Source organism: Ornithorhynchus anatinus, chromosome 1 (genome assembly GCF_004115215.2).
Source record: "Ornithorhynchus anatinus isolate Pmale09 chromosome 1, mOrnAna1.pri.v4, whole genome shotgun sequence".
Taxonomy (NCBI): Eukaryota; Metazoa; Chordata; class Mammalia; order Monotremata; family Ornithorhynchidae; genus Ornithorhynchus; species Ornithorhynchus anatinus.
The window spans coordinates 87,246,900-87,265,439 of record NC_041728.1 but is presented as its reverse complement, the minus strand read 5'-3'; the positions used below and the strand labels follow the sequence as shown (position 1 = coordinate 87,265,439).

General features: G+C 42.7%; 1 protein-coding gene across 4 annotated transcripts in view; it reads right to left on the bottom strand.

Annotated features, from left to right (window-relative positions):
• The window catches only part of LPIN1 (lipin 1), a 144,968-nt gene that overhangs the window by 92,817 nt on the left and 33,611 nt on the right, over nucleotides 1–18,540 (bottom strand). The window contains exon 1 of one of the 4 annotated variants that reach the window (XM_029061204.2): nucleotides 13,079–13,161. The exons of 2 other annotated variants lie outside the window; for them this stretch is intronic. The gene's annotated coding sequence lies outside the window, so the exon portion shown is untranslated. Of the gene's footprint in view, nucleotides 1–13,074; nucleotides 13,162–18,540 lie in introns of those variants that run through there. One more of the 4 variants, XM_029061210.2, reaches the window with a different exon arrangement.

Below are 18,540 nucleotides of genomic sequence, written 5' to 3'. Positions count from 1 at the left end.
GCAGAGGGCAAGAGCAGCCACTGTGCTGGACCCAGAGGTGACTAATAGCGACTGAGCATGCTGAGCAGAGAGGTGTTGGGGTAGGGGTGTTTTCAGCCTGTGTCAGGTGCCGTGCACACTTATCTCAATCCCCACTTGGTCCTGGAGAAGAGGAAGATTCACCCTCATAAGCACCAGGTTTGGAGCAGCAGTGGCAATTTAGGAGGAGGAGGAGAAGGGAAGTAAGTTGAGCTCATTATTGGGCAGGGATTGTCTCTATCTGTTGCCACATTGTACATTCCAAGTGTTTAGTACAGTGCTCTGCACATAGTAAGAACTCAATAAATACTATTTAATGAATGAATAAAACAACAAGCATAGTGCATTTCTGGCCTCCACCTTTCACAGATGAAAATAGCCAAGAATGGGTACATTACAGCTATCTCTTTCCCTCTCTCTTCCTTTCTCATCCTCTCCCCTCTCTCCCCTTTCTTTTCCTCTTCTCTCTCCCTCTCTCCTTGCCCTTCCTTTATTTTCCTCCTCTCTCTCTCTTCTCTCATTCCCCCATTCTTGTTTTCTCCCTTCTCTCTTCAGTCCCATTAGAAAGCAGACATAAAAGTGCAATATTAACTTCTAAATGTTCTGCATGTTATTGTGTGATTACACTTCTGTCATTTTAAAATTGAATTTGTTTAAATTTATTTAAATTGTATGACTAGCTCTTAATGGTATATTTGTTAAGTATTTCCAATATATCAGGTACTATACTGGGGGCTGAGGTAGATACACGTTTAACAGGTTGTCCACAGTCCATGTCCCACATGGGGCTCACCATCTTTATCCCCATTTTACAGATGGGGTAACTAACTGAGGTCCTCAGAAATTAAGTGACTTGCCCAAGGTCACACAGCAGACAAGTGGCAGAGTCAGAATTAGAATCCAGATCCCTGGGCATCAGGCCTTTTGCATACCAACTGCTCAAAGGTTTCATATTGTTTGGTTATTCTGAACAAATAGGTTGCCAATGCCTGTTCTACTGTAAGAAACACTGATTCACCCATATTCATAGTCACACATATATCCATACCAATGTAAGTGACACAAACAAATACTCTCTGCAGTCAGTGTCCAAAGTAGTGGTCAATCAATCGTATTTACTGAGCACTTATGGTGTGCTGAGCACTGTACTAAGCACTTGGGAGAGTAGCATGGCACAGTGGATAAAGCACGGGCCTGAGAGTCGGAAGGTAATGGGTTCTAATCCTGGCTCCGCCACTTGTCTGCTGGGTGACCTTTGGCAAATCTTTTCACCTCTCTGTGCCTCAGTTACCTGATTTGTAAAATGGGGATTGAGACTGTGAGCCCCACATGGGACAGGGACTGTGTCCAACCCGATTTGCTTGTAACTACCCCAGCGCATAGTACAGTGCCTGGCATACAGTAAGCACTTACAAATACCATAATTATTATTATTATTACAATATAACAGAGTTGGTAAACACATTCCCTGCCCACAACAAGCTTACAGACTAGAAGGGGGAGCAGTAGGTAAAAAGATAGCTATGTGGAAGGGATAAACTACATTGGTCCAAGTGTCTACGCTCCTTCTCTAACTTCTCTAGGGCTTCCCACAGACATCACAAACAATAAAGCTGCTGAGGTGGTAGAATGGATGAGCAGGGTAGGTGGGCAGGAAAAAAAAGAGTCCCTCTAGACTGGAATCTCCTTGTGGGCAAGGAATATGTCTACCAACTCTGTTACACCATACTCTCCCAAGCACTTAGTACAGTGCTCTGCTCACATTCAGTGCTCAATAAACACGACTGAGTGACCCTGACCTTTGGTTCCTCTGCCACTAGAGATGGGGCTGCCACAGTCACCAGAGAGGCATCTTCATCAAAAACATCCATGATATGTATTGAGCTCTGGTGAGTACAAAGCACTGTAGTGAGAATGAAAGGGTAAATGTGGGAGCCACAGTGTCAATCATATTGCCCACACAATTTCAGCACATTAAACAGTAGCACTTGGGCGATCCTTCTGCTGCTGTCCATTCATTCATTCATTCATTCAATCATATTTATTGAATGCTTACTGTGTGCATAGCACTGTACTAAGCACGTGGGAAAGTACAATACAACAATAAACAGTGACATTCTCAATTCTCCTCACATGACCCCCCCAAAACAATAGTACACTATTCTGATGAGCGTAGCTTTAACACTTTGAGAGTGACTTTATACTAGGACTTAGTTGCGTGAGACGTTGTCTTGCCATTTGATATGGAGCCAAGCCCATAAATGACGCTGATGGAATTGTTCAAGGAGTCAGATGTGACATCTTTGGTGAGCCCAGGCCACACAGCACTACAGAAGGTTGACAACACACTGCTTTGTAGACCTTTAGTTGCAACTTGAACCTAATACCTTACACTGGAACATTCTCTGGAACAATCTCTCAAAGGATAACAATAATAATAATAACGATGATATTTGTTAAGCGCTTACTAAGTGCCAAGTACCGTTCTTAGTGTTGGGGTTGATATGAGTTAATTAGGTTGTCCCAAGTGGGGCTGACAGTCCTAATTCCCATTTTACAGATGAGGTAACTGAGGCACAGAGAAGTTCAGTGATTTGCCCAAAGTCACAAAGTTGATAAGTGGCGGAACCAGGCTTAGAACCCTTGACATCTGCTTCCCAAACTGGGTTCTTTTCACTAATCCATGCTGCATGTGCTGGCCTTTTTGATAATGTTTTCTACTTCCTTGTCTATCACGTGTCACTGATCACTGTGTTGTCCAAGAAACAGAATTATGTGACGGCATTTACAATACAAACTTTCGGGTCTCTCCGTGACTTCCTGTTTCATTATTATATTTTTACCTCATTACCTCACATATTAACACTTTTACGTCATTTCTATTCTTGCACATTATCTCCCTAGGCACTTTTATTATTGTATTTTTAAGCACTTACTATGTGTTAAGCACTGTTTTAAGCACTGGGGTAGATACATGTCAGGTTGAACACATTCACAGTCCCTTTCCCACCTGGGCCTCGCAGTCTAAATAATATACACTTATCATATCATATATATGTACATATATTATGCATACTATATGCAAAGGTACTCAATATTATGATCAATGACAGTGATCATTTTCATGAGACCTATCCTCAGCCCAAAACGCCAAGCTGATTTAACACAGTGCAATTCTTTGCATTTCCCCTTGCAGGGCACAGTTATCTTCACAAAGCAATTCTTTCAGGACTGTCTCTACACTTCCAATGACACTCAAAGCCAGCCGATTTGGAAGCATTTGCCTTATTATCTCTCTTTTTTTTTTTAATCTTCCAAATTGGCCGTGTAGAATAAATTGAACTGGACTGGGCCTTCTGAACATGCCCACTTTCCTCCAGTATGGTGATAGGGAATTGAATGGATAAGGTCCCCTCTGCTCTGACCCAACCATCCACATCCCATCACAAAATAGTTCAGGACCTTCGCACCATTCCAAGAGTACAAATCTACTGATAGTGTCAGTGTTTTTGTTACATTACTATGCATGCCTTAGAGAGTCCTCTCCCCCTCCCTTCAGGCTCGCATCTCCTCCTGCCTCCAGGATGTCTCCACCTGCATGTCGGCCCGCCACCTAAAACTCAACATGAGCAAGACTGAGCTCCTCATCTTCCCTCCCATGCCCGGTCCTCTCCCAGACTTCCCTATCACCGTGGATGGCATGACCATCATTCCGTCTCTCGGGCCCGCAATCTCGGTGTCATCCTTGACTCGTCTCTCTCGTTCACCCCACACATCCTATCCATTACCAAGACCTGCCGGTTTCACCTTTACAATATCGCCAAGATCCGCCCTTTCCTCTCCACCCAAACGGCTACCTTACTGCTACGGGCTCTCGTTATATCCCGGCTAGACTACTGTGCCAGGCTTCTCTCTGACCTCCCTTCCTCCTCTCTCGCCCCGCTCCAGTCTATTCTTCACTCCGCTGCCCGGCTCATCTTCCTGCAGAAACGCTCTGGGTATGTCACTCCCCTTCTTAAACACCTCCAGTGGTTGCCTATCAACCTCCGCTCCAAACAAAAACTCCTCACTCTAGGCTTCAAGGCTCTCCATCACCTTGCCCCTTCCTACCTCTCCTCCCTTCTCTCTTTCTACCGCCCACCCCACATGCTCCGCTCCTCTGCCGCCCACCTCCTCACCGTCCCTCGGTCTCGCCTATCCCGCCGTCGACCCCTGAGCCACATCCTCCCGTGGTCCTGGAATGCCCTCCCTCCTCACCTCCGCCAAACTAATTCTCTTCCCCTCTTCAAAACCCTACTTAAAACTCACCTCCTCCAAGAGGCCTTCCCAGACTGAGCTCCCCTTCTCCCTCTACTCCCTCTACTGCCCCCCCTTCACCTCTCCGCAGCTTAACCCTCTTTTCCCCCCATTTCCCTCTGCTCCTCCCCCTCTCCCTTCCCATCCCCTCAGCACTGTACTCGTCCGCTCAACTGTATATATTTTCATTACCCTATTTATTTTGTTAATGAAATGTACATCGCCTTGATTCTATTTAGTTGCCATTGTTTTTACGAGATGTTCTTCCCCTTGACTCTATTTATTGCCATTGTTCTCGTCTGTCCGTCTCCCCCAATTAGACTGTAAGCCCGTCAAACGGCAGGGACTGTCTCTATCTGTTGCCGACTTGTTCATTCCAAGTGCTTAGTACAGTGCTCTGCACATAGTAAGCGCTCAATAAATACTATTGAATGAATGAATGCTTAGTGTTGGTTCTTACATTTTTCCTGTTTCAGACAGGCAGCAAAGATCCCATCCACCCTACCAAGCTGTGATTTGCAGCCACACTCTGATTCTAGGAGGCACCCTTAATATTCAACCTGTAAATCCTTCCGGCTCATAATATTTCATGAAGCCACCCCATCCAGCTCTCATCAGTTTCTTGGCAGGCTAGTCTCTCAGCTTTCTTACTGGTCTCCTTACTTCTAACCTCTCCTCTCCAAACAGCTGCACATAAATTTGTGTAAAAATCTGATCATAAAACAACATTCTTCTAAGAGATCTGCAGTGAACATTACTCATATCTCCTACGATAAAATCAGTTAATCATATTTATTGAATACTTACCGTGTGCAGAGCACTGTTCAAAGTCACTGGGAAAGTACAAAATAACAGAGTTAGTAGACACATTCCCTGCTGGCAACAAGCTTACAGTCTAGATGAGGAGAAAGTAATGTAAATGAATAAATTATGGCTATTTAGTAAGTGCTGTGGGGCTGAGGGAGGGGTGAATGAAGGTAGTAAATCCAGGTATCTGGGTGACACATAAGGGAGTTGGAAAAGAGGAAATTAGGGCTTAATCAAGGAAGGCTTCTTAAGGAGATAAGGTTTTGAAAGTGGGAAGAGTTATTGCAGAGGAAGGGCATTCCAGGCCAGAGGCAGAATGTAGGCAAGAGGTCGGTGCCTAGACAGACCAGATCGAGGTACGGTGAGTAGGCAGGGTTTAGAAGAGCAAAGTGTGCGGGTTGCATTGTAGTAGAAGAGTAGCAAGGTGAGATAGGAGGTGGCAAGATGATTGAGTGCTCTGCACACAGTAAGCACTTCATAAATACGATTGAATGAATGCTTTAAAGCTGATGACAAGGAGTTTCTGTTTGATGCAGAGGTGAATGGGCAACCACTTGAGGTTCTTGGGAGAACATGGCTTGAACATTTTTACAAAAAATGATCTAAACAGCAAAGTAAAATATGGACTGGATTGGGGAGAGACCAAGTACATGTCCTTGGAGAAAGGTCACCAAGGAGACTGATACAGTAATCAAGGCAGAATTTGGTAATAGCATGGATTAACATGGAAGCAGTTTGGATGGAGAGGAAAGGACAGATTTTACCAATGGTGTGAAGTTTGAACAAACAAGATTTGATGACAGAATATTTGGATTGAGTGAAAAAGAATGAGTTGAGGATAAAGCCAAGGTCACCTGTGAGACAAGAAGGATGATGGTGCTGTCTACAGTGGTAGGAACATCAGGGGGAGGAAAGGGTTTGGGTATGAAGATAAGGACTTTTTCTTTGGATAAGTTAGGTTTGAGGTGTTGGTGGGACATCCAAGCAGAGATGTCCTGAAGGCTGGAGGATATGCAAAACTGCAGAGAAGGAGAGAGATCAGGGCTAGAGATGTAAATTCCTTAATCATCTAGAGAATCATCTGCATAGAGATGGTAGTTGAAGACACAGAAGCGAATGAGTTGTCCAAGGGAGTGGGTGTAGATGGAGAATAGAAGGGGACTCAGAATTGAACCTTGAGGGATACCCACCCAAAGTTAGGGGGTGGGAGGAAGAGGAGGAGCCTGCAAAAGAGACTGAGAATGAGTGGCCAGAGAAATAGGAGGAGAATCAGGAGAGGACAGTGTCAGTGAAGTGAAGATTGGATCACAGTGCCAGGAGAAGGGGGTGGTTGACAGTGTCGAAGGCAGCTGAGAGGTCGAGGAGGATTAGGATGGAGTACAGGACATTGCATTTCACAAGAAGATCATTTATGACCTTAGAAAGGACAGTTTCCGTGGAGTGAAGAGGGCAAAAGCTAGTTTGGAGGGGATCAAGAAGAGAATAAGAGCACAAATTTGTAACCGCTGGCTTCAAAGTTTTCTTTTAGTGAATTTTATCTTACCTATCCACTCTCCCCAACTTCAAAAAACCCTCCTAAAATCACACCTTTCCATGAGGTCTTCCTGACTATGCCCTTATTTTTTCTATCTGTCCTTTCCTCTGCATCAACTGTGTAATTAGCTGTGACCTCCTTAAGCACTTTGATACTCACTCCAATCTCACAACACTTATGTATGTATCCTTATTCATTCAATCATATTTATTGAGCGCTTACTGTTTGCAGAGTACTGTACTAAGCACTTGGAAAGTACAATTAGCAACAAATAGAGACAATCCCTGCCCACAATGGGCTCACAGTCTAGAAGAGGGAAGACAGGCACAAAACAAGTAAACAGGCATCAATAGCATCAATATAAATGAATAGAATTATATATACACTTCATTAATACAAATTAGTAGCATTATAAATATGTACAGATATACTGTAAGCCCGTCAAATGGCAGGGACTGTCTCTATCTGTTCCCGACTTGTTCATTCCAAGCGCTTAGTACAGTGCTCTGCACATAGTAAGCGCTCAATAAATACTATTGAATGAATGAATATACACATTATACTAACTCCCCTAACTGTAATTTATTCTGTCTGCCTGCCTCCCCCTGTGGACTGTAAACTCTTGTGAGCACGAATAACATCCACCAATTCTATTATATTGTACTTTTCCAAGTTCTTAATAGAGTGAACTGTTCACGGTTAGTACTCAATAAATACCACTGATTGATTAAACCCTAGATCACACTCCTCACTCCACCCAAACAAACCTTCAAAATTTACCCTGTTCGTACTTCCCTTCTCCCATCTCTGACACCTGCTCATGGAACTTCTCTTACATAGAGCGGGGACATTACTCCAGTCATGATTGAGAAGCAACAGCACTTCAAACAAACAAGTAAATATGAATACACCTTGAGAAATTACTGTGACATAAATATTTGTAATAATTGCTGATGGATTTGCCTGGAGTTAAAGACATTTTTCTAAAACCACAAGGCACCATATATTTTAAGACGTTCAATTATACAGAGTGGGTGGGAATGGGATGTGATGGGGTGTGTGTATGTTTCTGTATGTCTAGGGGGTAAGGGGGGGGCCTGGTTGATTTTGAAAGAAGCTGCATGGCCTAGTGGAGAAAGCACAAGCCTGGACATCAGAATGACTTGGGTTCTAATGCCAGCTCCAACATTTGTCTGCTGTATGACTTTGGGTGGGTCACTTCACTTCTCTGGGCCTCAGCTGCCTCATTTGTATAAAGGGGATTGGGATTGTGGGATCCACGTGGGACATGGACTATGCCAAACCTGATTGGCTTGTTTCAGCCCCGGCAGCTCATGCGGTGTCCAGCACATAGTAGGCACATAAATACTATTAAAAAAAAAAGCTGCACCCAGTACCTAAGACTGTGGCTGAAGCAAGGAGCTGGTCTGGAGGTGGCAGCTAGACTGGGGTTCATCCCCTGTGCCTCTCTGAATGTATCTTTTTATTGTTATACTATATCTGTTTATTGTCACACTGTGTTCTCTCAATAGCTTAGCATAGTGCTCTGCATATGGTAAGCACTAAATAAATACGATTGACTGACAAATCATAAAACCTCTCCTGTTCAAATAATATCAAAGATAACATAAAAACCACAGAACACACTAAACTTTCATGGCATATATAATCAAATAAATTCCAGACCATCATTATTCCCATGGCTTTATTTGCCATTATGGAAAATGCATTTTCATTAGAGGTTGTGGGGCCTAAGGGAACGAGCAGAGGACTGCTGTGACACCCTTCCTGATGGTGAGAGCAGAAATGACTATCCACCTAGCTGTGCTGGCCAGGCCAAGGGGCAGAGCCCAGATCCCAGCCTCGGGGGCACCCGCGTGGGCAGTGGGGTCTCTGGATCCCCTGAAGTATGGGAAACTGACAAGGGTAAGAGAGGATGCACTTCCCATTTGGGGAGTTCAGGCCATCCCAGACACAGAAGGGCACTAGATTGTACTGCATATATACGATACACTATATCGTACATTATATTGTGCTCTCTAAGCACTTAGTACAGTGGTCTGATGACAGTAAGTGCTCAATAAATGCAACTGATTGACTGATTGACACCCTCTATGCCCTAACCCCAGACACCATCCCAGTAGTAATAGTAACCCTGGTTCTGACTCACCTCCCACCCAGAGCTGGGCAGTGAGCAGAGCTCAGATCCTAACCTTTCCCCAACCCCTCCATCCCCTTCCTACTCCCACTGCTTAGCCTGGAGGTGACAGTGCTATTTATTCATATTTATTGAGTGCTTATTGTGTGCATACTAAGAACTTGGTAGAGAACAACAGCACAACAGACACATTCCCTGCACATTCCCTGCTCAGAAGGACCTTACAGTCATGACCTCCAGTGTGGTACTGGGATCCCAGCTCTAACTTCCTGCAATCTGACCACAGCACCATGCCTCTACCCAGCACCTCAAGCCAAGGAACTTGGCCACATAGTGGCCCTGATTGTCCCCAGAAGGGGCAACAGACTATGATGACAATGATGACTGATGGGCTGCAGGATTGGATTGCTTATCCAACAACCAGTGACAGGCCAGGAAGGATTCTCACTGGCAGGATTACGTGGGGGAGGCGGCTAGGGGAGAGATGTGCCAGGGGACTAATTATCTAGCGGTGGCAATACATAAAGGGACAAAGAAATAAAAATCTAAGACTAATCAGGCAACGCATGCTTAGTGCCAGGACCTGTGGAACCATGCTGACACCGTCCAGGAATAGGAATAAGGGTACTCTGCCTGGAATAAGCTGCCGCTCAAATCCTTTTTTCCCCTTTTTTCCTTTTGTTCTTTCTTTCTCTTATAGGATTTGCTATTACTATGTGTCAGGCAATGTTATGTACGGAGGTTAGATACAAGATAATCAGGTGGAACACAGTGGGGCTCACATTCTTAATCTCCATTTTACAGATGAGGTAACTGACACAGAGAAGTGCGGGAGATGGGATTAGAACCAGGTCATTTGATTCCCAGGCCTATGCTCTTTCCACTAGGCCAACCTACTTCTACCCCAAACCACTCTGAAAATAGCTCGGCTGGAAGTTTGGGGACCTGGGCTCTAAACCTGCTTCTGTCATGTGCCAGCTGTGTAACCTTGGACAAGTCATTTAATTTCTCTATGCCTCAGTTTCTTCATCTGTAAAATGGGCATAAAACACTTGTTTTTCCTCCCTTAGATGGTGAGTCCTGATTTGTCTGATGTAATTACCTTAGTACAGTGCTCTGCACATAGTAAACGCTGAACACAATTGACTAACTCCCTCTATGCCCTCACCGGATCATCCAGCACTTGGTAGAGTGTGCCTCGATCTCACCTGTCTCGCCGTCAACCCCTGGCACATGCCCTACCTCTGGTCTGGAATGCCCTCCCTCTCAAATCTGCCAAACAAGCACTCTTCCCCCCTTCAAAACCCTACTGAAGGCACAACTTCTCCAAGAGGTCTTCCCAGACTAAGGCCCCTCTTCCTCAACTCCCCCTCCCTTCTGCATCACCTCGACTCACTCTCTTTGCCCCTTGCCCCATCCTCGCCCCACAGCATTCATATATATATGTGTATATTTGTAATTCTACTTGTTTATATTGATGCCTGCTTACTTGTTTTGATGTCTGTCCCCATCCCCTTATAGACTGTATGCCCGCTGTGGGTAGGGAATGTCTCTATTGCTATATTATACTTTCCAAGCACTTAGTACAGTGTTCTGCACACAGTAAGTGCTCAAATAAATACCAATGAATAAATGAATTGACAGTTATTATTCACAAGATACTCCAGGCCCTTATTCTGATGTTCATTTTATGACTAAGGAAGTAGAAGTATAGACAGGTTAAAGAACTTGAGTTGGGTTGCCAAGTTCAACTTGGCAAGGAGGTAGAATATTTCATGAGATACAGATCTTCACACTAGTCTTCTAAACTACTGTATTCTGTCTCTTCTCTAGTTTCCAGTACTTTTAAATGGTACACAAACACATCAAATTTTGAAATAATGTGCAAAAGGAAAGAAGCTTTTCTCAGCATAGTCAGTTCAGTTCACATTTCCTAGCTTAATCTTTAAATCTTGAGAACAGAATTTGAAGTCAAGAACTCAGTTTTTGTCTGGTTTAGCCATTTAATTATTCTAATTTTTTTTTTCTTTTGTAAACAGGGAATTACAGTGCTGGTGATTTCAAAATTACAGTAAAGTTATTTTTAATAGAGAGCCACATAAATGTAAAGCAACAAATCAATCCTTTAATATATTTTCAATAATTCAAAATTTAAAATTAAATATCTTATGTAAAATGGGCCTGCTCCCAAGTCCATTCATAAAATGTAATCATTTTATTGGAAACAAAAATCATTTGATTTTCAGGTCACAAAGCATCTCTGAAATCAAATTCCTAGAGCATCCTCAAATATTATTGTTATCATTACTATTACAGTATTTGTTAAATGCTTACTATGTGTCCATAATTGTTCTAAGTGCTGGGCTAGATATAAATCAATCAGGTTAGACCCAATCCCTCTCCCTCATGGTGCTCACAGTGTAAGCAGAAGGTGCAACAGGCACTGAATCCCCATTTTACAGATGATGAAACTAAGGCACAGAGATGTTACATGACTTGTCCAAGGTCAGACAGCAAGCGGCAGAGGAGGCATTAGAACCTAGATCTTCTGACTCCCAGGCCTGCAATCTTTCCAATACGGCATGCTGCTCCTCAAGTCCATAATGAGGAGGAAACTGTAACTAAAACATTATGAATATTTCTGGAAAATGAATATGATATATGATACACCTACTTGGTAAACTGACTGCTTCATGATTAAACATTTTCCTTAGACTTGAGTTATAACAAAAATCCTAACAGAGTTTTACCAAAACATTGTAGTTTAGAATATCTTCTATGATTGTGTGGTCTATTTCCCTAGTGAATACATAAGGAAAATGTAAAACAATAACTTCATTCTTGGAATGTGTCATTCTCAAAAAGGAACTTATTAAACATCCTGCTCTACCTGGCATAGTGCTGGATACTTTAGGTAAATCAAAGAAGAAACCATGAATGCTAGAAAAGTTGGACATAATTTAATGTCAAAACAACATAGTAGTTGCCTGCTTTCTAAAATGACAATGGTTCACAGTAACTGGAATACCTAATAATTATTTACACTACGGACGTAATATGACATTGTAACCAGATTTTTCTTCAATAACAATAATTACAGTATTTAGTCAACTTTTCCTATGTGTCAAAGCACAGTACTATGTGCTGGGATCGATATAAAATTATCGGATTCAAAACACATTATCCTTCCAAAGAAGCCTAAAAAGCTGCCACTTAATACGAAACCATATTTTTAAACAGCAAAAATCAATGTAGTTTAATAGACTCTTACCCCGACTATAAGCTCCTCTCTAGACTGTAAGCTCCCCTTTCTAGACTCTGAACTCGTTGTGGGCAGGGAATGTGTCTTTTCATTGTTGTATGGTACTCTCCAAAGCGCTTAGTACAGTGCTCTGCACACAATAAATTCTAAATAAATACGATGGAATGAATATAAAATCCGTATTACCTTAACCTTGCTGGTTAAGGAAATACTACCCCTCAGAAAAGCAAATACAATTTATGTGAAGAATGAAAAATAACCAATGCCTACTAGGAAGAGTTTCATTTAGTGATAAAACTCCAAATTCCCCCAAACCCATTAAAGTATGGTCCATTGTTTCATTCCAGGCTAGCGTGCCCTGGTTTGATTTCTCGGGCAATCAGACTGTGGTGACAAGGTGCAGAAAGGTTACCTGGAGATACCAGCATTATAACCTTCCCATGAAAAATTGGGATAATCGCAACCAAAAGACTGAGAATATCAGTGAAAACTTCCCATAAATCACAAATTAAGAAAACATACTCTGTCTCCCAAGAATTTCCTTGCGCTCTTCTCATCAGTACACTAGAAAACATATTTTAAAAATAGATTTTGCTTTCAGAATCATTTCCAAAGCACCAGGCTGGCCAGATGAAAAAATGAGCTCTTACAAAATTATTTCAAGAAGCTAACGCACTGTCTGTCACCCGGAGAGGCCCCAGCTGGAAAAAATAAATAAACGCACAAGCAAAAATCCTTAGCTGCTGCAGTCCGATCCCCTGGTGCCACCCCAAATCTGGGGTGAAATAGCCACCCAATGTCATTCTTCTGTGCCACAGAGGCTTCTCCTACTCTACTCCCTGGCTACATGATACCCTTCCCTCCCCACCCCTAATACCTGTACCTTTAAGGTCAATAGCTATTTTTCTATCAGAATTAAAATACTTTCTTCCGCGGGGGTCCTCCATTCTCCCAAAAAACGGGAAAAAAAGAAGAGAAGGAGCATGGAAATGTGCTTACTTACAGTCCTGCTGCCCTGCGCATGTGTGTCCTCTTTGTGTGCAAACAAGAGCCTACTGCAAGGAAGTCAATTCACCCCACTCACAGAATAAGCTTTGGCCCGCCCCAGAGGAGGGGCTCCCAGGCCATAAGAGTTGGGGGGGTGGAAAGGGGGTACCATGTAAATAGTCCATGGCCAATGTCCAGGACTGCGGTAAACAGCGAAGCTGTCCTCTGTTAGAGGAAGAACTCCTGCTCTCTCCAAATTCACTTTAAAATGTCTTCCTTTGATAGTAATGAAGTCTGCTGCCAACTGGGATCCGCCAATGTACTCTTCTGAAAATGTTTCACTGCAATGTTCTTTGAAACTAGGAGTAGTCGTTTTAAAGGCAATAATGCCACATTCCAAAACGTTGGTAAAATCAGGATGGATGGTAAAAAGTGCTTTCGTGAACTCTGATTATTTTAGAGGTTCGCAAGGATTGTGAAAAAAAATCACAGTACTGCAAAATGTTAAGGGAACAAAAAGAAAGGTCTTGGAAAGGACGGGGAGAAAGCCGTCTTACAAAGGACTTAAATATATTGTATGTCTTACTGAAAGTTCCAGTGTCACAAATTGGAATGGTCAAACAAACAATTTGGAAAAGTACCCAAAACCAAACTGTAGGTCTATTCTTTGTCATTTAAGAAGGTTGATCCTACCTGAGGACTTTAGCAAAAATTATCATTTGGATCCTCACAGCGTTCCCAGGGGCCTATGCCCTTCTTCCCCTCCCCAGATGGAGAAAGCAACACAAAGTCATGGGGATCTATTGAAAAAAATCAGGAAAAAGTAGAGAAGATCCTAGCCCCAAGGGCAGAATATAGGTCATACTGCTCATGAAAATCATAAAATGGCAGAGTTTGAAAAAAAATTCAAACATTTACGATGTCTTTCTTTGCTAGATTGCAAAAAATGATCATGGCATCCTCTTTTTTCAAGAACTCCAGGAAGATTCCAAAATCTTCCTCAGTAAATTAATTGAAGGTTTTTTGTTTTTAATGACAACCCCTAGTTAATACTATTTGGGTTTGCAATAAAATAGTAAACATCAAGGGAAAATGACTGCCCTAGGTAGATAGATGGCTGATTCACGCATCATGCCTGACAACTCAAAAGGAAATCTAGTATGCTGTGTACTCCAAATAATGCAGTTTTTTTTTTTCGTTCCTCAAGAATCCCCTTGAAGGGCCCTTCTGCTGAAATGTTGTGTCTGTGCTGAGCTCCTCTACTGAATTGTGAGTCAGAGCCAGGAGGTGGAGAGCTGAGGTGATCCCCTCAGCCAATCGGGAAGCGTTCTGCGTTCATCCCAATTCAACTGGTGAGAAAAGGAAATCTAGTGATCTTGGAACTCGTGAGCAAAGGGTGGGAGAATGGTGTTCTCTTGGTTTCGGGCAGGGGGTGGGAGGGAAAGGAGAAAGAAAAATGTTGCACTACACTTAAGATATTTAATCTATGCGGAATATGCTAGCTCTAGGTTGAAATTTACTATTATTATTATAGTATTTTTTAAGCACGTACTATCAATCAGTTGTGTTGTGCACTTACTGTTTGTTAGGGATTGTCTCTGTTGCCGAATTGTACATTCCAAGCGCTTAGTACAGGGATGTGCACACAGTAAGTGCTCAATAAATACGACTGAATGAGCTAAACTATGCGCTTGAGAGAGTACAATGTAACAGATTCATTCCCTGCCCACAGTGAAGTTAATATGTCACAGTACAGTGTACAGTTAACATTTAAATGGGCAAACATCCTGTTCAACTTTTACCCTGCTAACTGTTCTATTCCTTGAAGCTAAGAGATTAGATTCTCCCCAAGGCCCCCAAGCATATCCCAGAATCTTTGTAAAAGAAACCTAGTCCACTCCGAGAAAAATATGATACAGTGGAACATGAAAATCTGGCTATGGACCATCAATTGTGGAGAACAACAGGCAATCAATCCCTTGTCTTTTTTATATGTTCAAAGTCAATTTCCATTTTCAATAACCAATCCCAGTAATTCCATAATTATCTACTTTTTTTTTACATTTACCCTGGGACTAAAAAAAAAGTTTAAAAACTCTCATTAAGCCAGACCACTGGTTAAAATATCAAAGATTCAGGACTTAAAAATACATAATATCAAAATAGAAATAAACTGCGCTTGGATCTGTGACCTTCGGGCATATAATATATTTGCCCCCACCCTCAGCTCCACAAAACGTATCTACCATCTATAACAAATATTATAATTTATTTATTCATTAATTCCCTCAATCACATTTATTAAATGCTTACTGTGTGCAGAGCAGTGTACTAAGCTCTTGGGAAAGTAAAATACAAAAACACAGAGTGACAATCCCTGCCCACGATGAGCTCACAATCTAGAAGGGGGAGACAAACATCAATACAAATAAACAGATATCAATACAAATAAATGAAATAAATCAATTGGGTAAACCAAAAAATCTAATCTCCCACCAGGGGTGGAAGTAAATTAGAACTACCAGAACTCTGTTCCAGTAAAATACAAAATTCCAGAATTTCCATTCCACCACAGCGTGGTTTAGTGGAAACAGCATGGGCTTGGGAGTGAGAGGTCATGAGTTCTAATTCCAGTTCCACCACTTATCAGCTGTGTGACTTTGGGCAAGTCACTTAACTTCTCTGGGACTCAGTTACCTCATCTGTAAAATGGGGATTAAGACTGTGAGTTCCACGTGGTACAACCTGATTACCTTGTATTAACCCCAGCACTTAGAACAGTGCTTTGCATATAGTAAGAGTTTAACAAATACCATAATTATTATGAAAATTATTTTGGTGCAGTGGTTCCATGCTAGTCCATTTAGCCAGCAGAGGGGATTTCATTCAATCGTATTTATTGAGCACTTACTGTGTGCAGGGCACTGTACTAAGCGCTTGGAAAGTACAATTCAGCAACAGAGACAATCCCTGCCCAACGATGGACTCACAGTCTAGAAGAGGGGAGACAAATATCAAAACAAGTAAACAGGCATCAATAGCATCAATATAAATTAATAGAATTATAGATATATACACATCATTAATAAAATAGAGTAATATATACGCATATACAAAAATTCTGTGGGGTGGGGAGGGGGCATAGATCAGAGGGAGCAAGTTGGAGCAATGGGAAGGGGAGGAGGAGCAGAGGAAAAGGGGGGCTTAGTCTGGGAAGGCCTCCTGGACCTCCTGGAGGAGGTGAGCTTTCAGTAGGGCTTTGAAGGGGGAAGTGTGCCAGTTTGGCAGATTTGAGGAGGGAGGGAATTCCAGGCCAGAGGTAGAACATATTCCCTGTCCACAAGGCGCTTACACCCACCACCTCATTCTAGGGGGTGGCATGTTGACCCACCAAGGCCTGGGCTTGGGTGTAACTGCGGTTCCCAGTTATCCCATTGGCATTTGCTGTGTCTCTGGTTGCCATCACCCCAGGTTTTCCTGTTGTGAGTCCATAATAATAATGATGGTATTTGTTAAGCATTTATTATGCACCAGGCACTGTTCTAAGCTCTGGGGCAGATACAAGATGATCAGGTTGGACACAGTCCCTGTCCCATATAGGTCTAACAGTCTTAATCCCATTGTATAGATGAGGGAACTGAGGCACAGAGAAGTTAAATAACTTGCTCAAGGTCACACAGCAGACGAGTGGTGGAGCTGGGATTAGAACCCATGAATTTCTGACTCCCAGGCACGTGCTGTATCTGCTAGCCCAAGCTGCTCCTCAAGGCCATGTGCCTGGAACTTAGCACCTGTGACTTCATGTACATCTCAAGCGTTTAGGCAGTGCTTTGTACACAGTAAGCGCTCAATAAATACGATTGAATGAATCTCCTGCAGTGGATGGCCACCCACTATTCATTCATTCAATCGTATTTATTGAGCGCTTACTGTGTACAGAGCACTGTACTAAGTGCTTGGAAAGTACAATACAGCAATAAAGAGAGACAATCCCTGCCCACAACGGGCTCACAGTCTAGAGGGAGCCCAGAGGATGCAGCCCACAGTCTGGGGACCACTGGCAGGGGATCCAGGCCCTTACCCTGGTGGCAGGGCAACCCCAGGCCCACTTCCCACCATCCCCCTCTGCCCAGTGTTCTCATGTCCCTGTAAGCAGCAGTAGTATTAGAGTTAGAAAACATTTATATTTCCACTCCATTTTCCCACTCACCAACCCCAGAGGCTTCTGACCTATTGTCTGCTTTCTCTAACATATCTACCCACTCGTTTATTCTACCCACTCCCAGTCCACCCCCTATCTGCCAAGTCTTCATGTCACTTTTTTCTTTTTGTTCATCAGATATCCCTTATCCTTTCTTTTTTTACTTTTTGCCACTTCTGCCTTCTCAGTTCTGTCCTCTTAGGTGTTAACACCCTATATTCATCTCTTTTTTGTTCTCTTCTCCCATCCTGTCAACTTATATTTGGAATATTTGGCATCTGCTGTCCTTTGTGTTCCCTCTTCCACTTTTCTGTCCTGATCTATCTTATACCCCAATTAGAGTCCAACAACAGTAGGGAAGAAAGGAGGAGACACTAGTAACAATAAACAAGGAATGTGTTAAAGTGCTTACTCTGTATCTAGCACTGTATTCGGTACTGCGGTAGATATAATATGAGCAGATCAGTTAAAATCCCTGCCCCAGTGGGGCTCATAGCTCTAGTGGGAGGGAGAAATGGGAAGAAAAGCCTTCTATTCTCATAAGCACTTAATAGGGGGCTCCATAGTCAATCAGTCAGTCAATTGTATTTACTGAGCACTTACTGTGTGCAAGGCACTGTTACTAAACACTTGGGAAGGGAGCAATTTAGCATTATAATTGACACATTCCCTGCCCACAGTGAGTTCACAATCTATAGAGGGATTGTACAGTCTACTCATTGTATACTCTCAATAAATACTGTTGATTGAAACTAGACTCCTCCCAAGTTACTAGACACTGTTTTCAGATCACTTCTAGAGAGGGAAGAGAGAAGGCCAGCCTAATACTCAGAGAACCAACAAATGGCTCAAACAGGTTGAGAAAATACAAGAACCCAAATCCTGAGGCACCCTCATCATTCTGTCCCCAGACTCACTCACAGGAAGGAAATATATGATGGAGAGACTCAAAAGAGTGAGCCTGTTCACTTTGGCAAGTCCATGACTAGTCCAAGGGTGAAAAAATCAGGTAGCATATATGACTTGGCCTTCTCCCCAAGTCTTTTGGTTCTCCCATCTGGCAAAGTGCTGGCATTTCATGTAGCTTCCTTGTGGACAAGCAAGTGTTCACTTCTTCGGTTTCATTCGATCATTCAATAATATTTATTGAGTGCTTACTGTGGGCAGAGCACTGTACTAAGCACTTGGAAAGTGCAATACAACAATAAACAGACACATTCCCTGCCCAAGACGAGCTTGCAGTCTAGAGGGAGGATGATAGACATCAAGAAAAATAA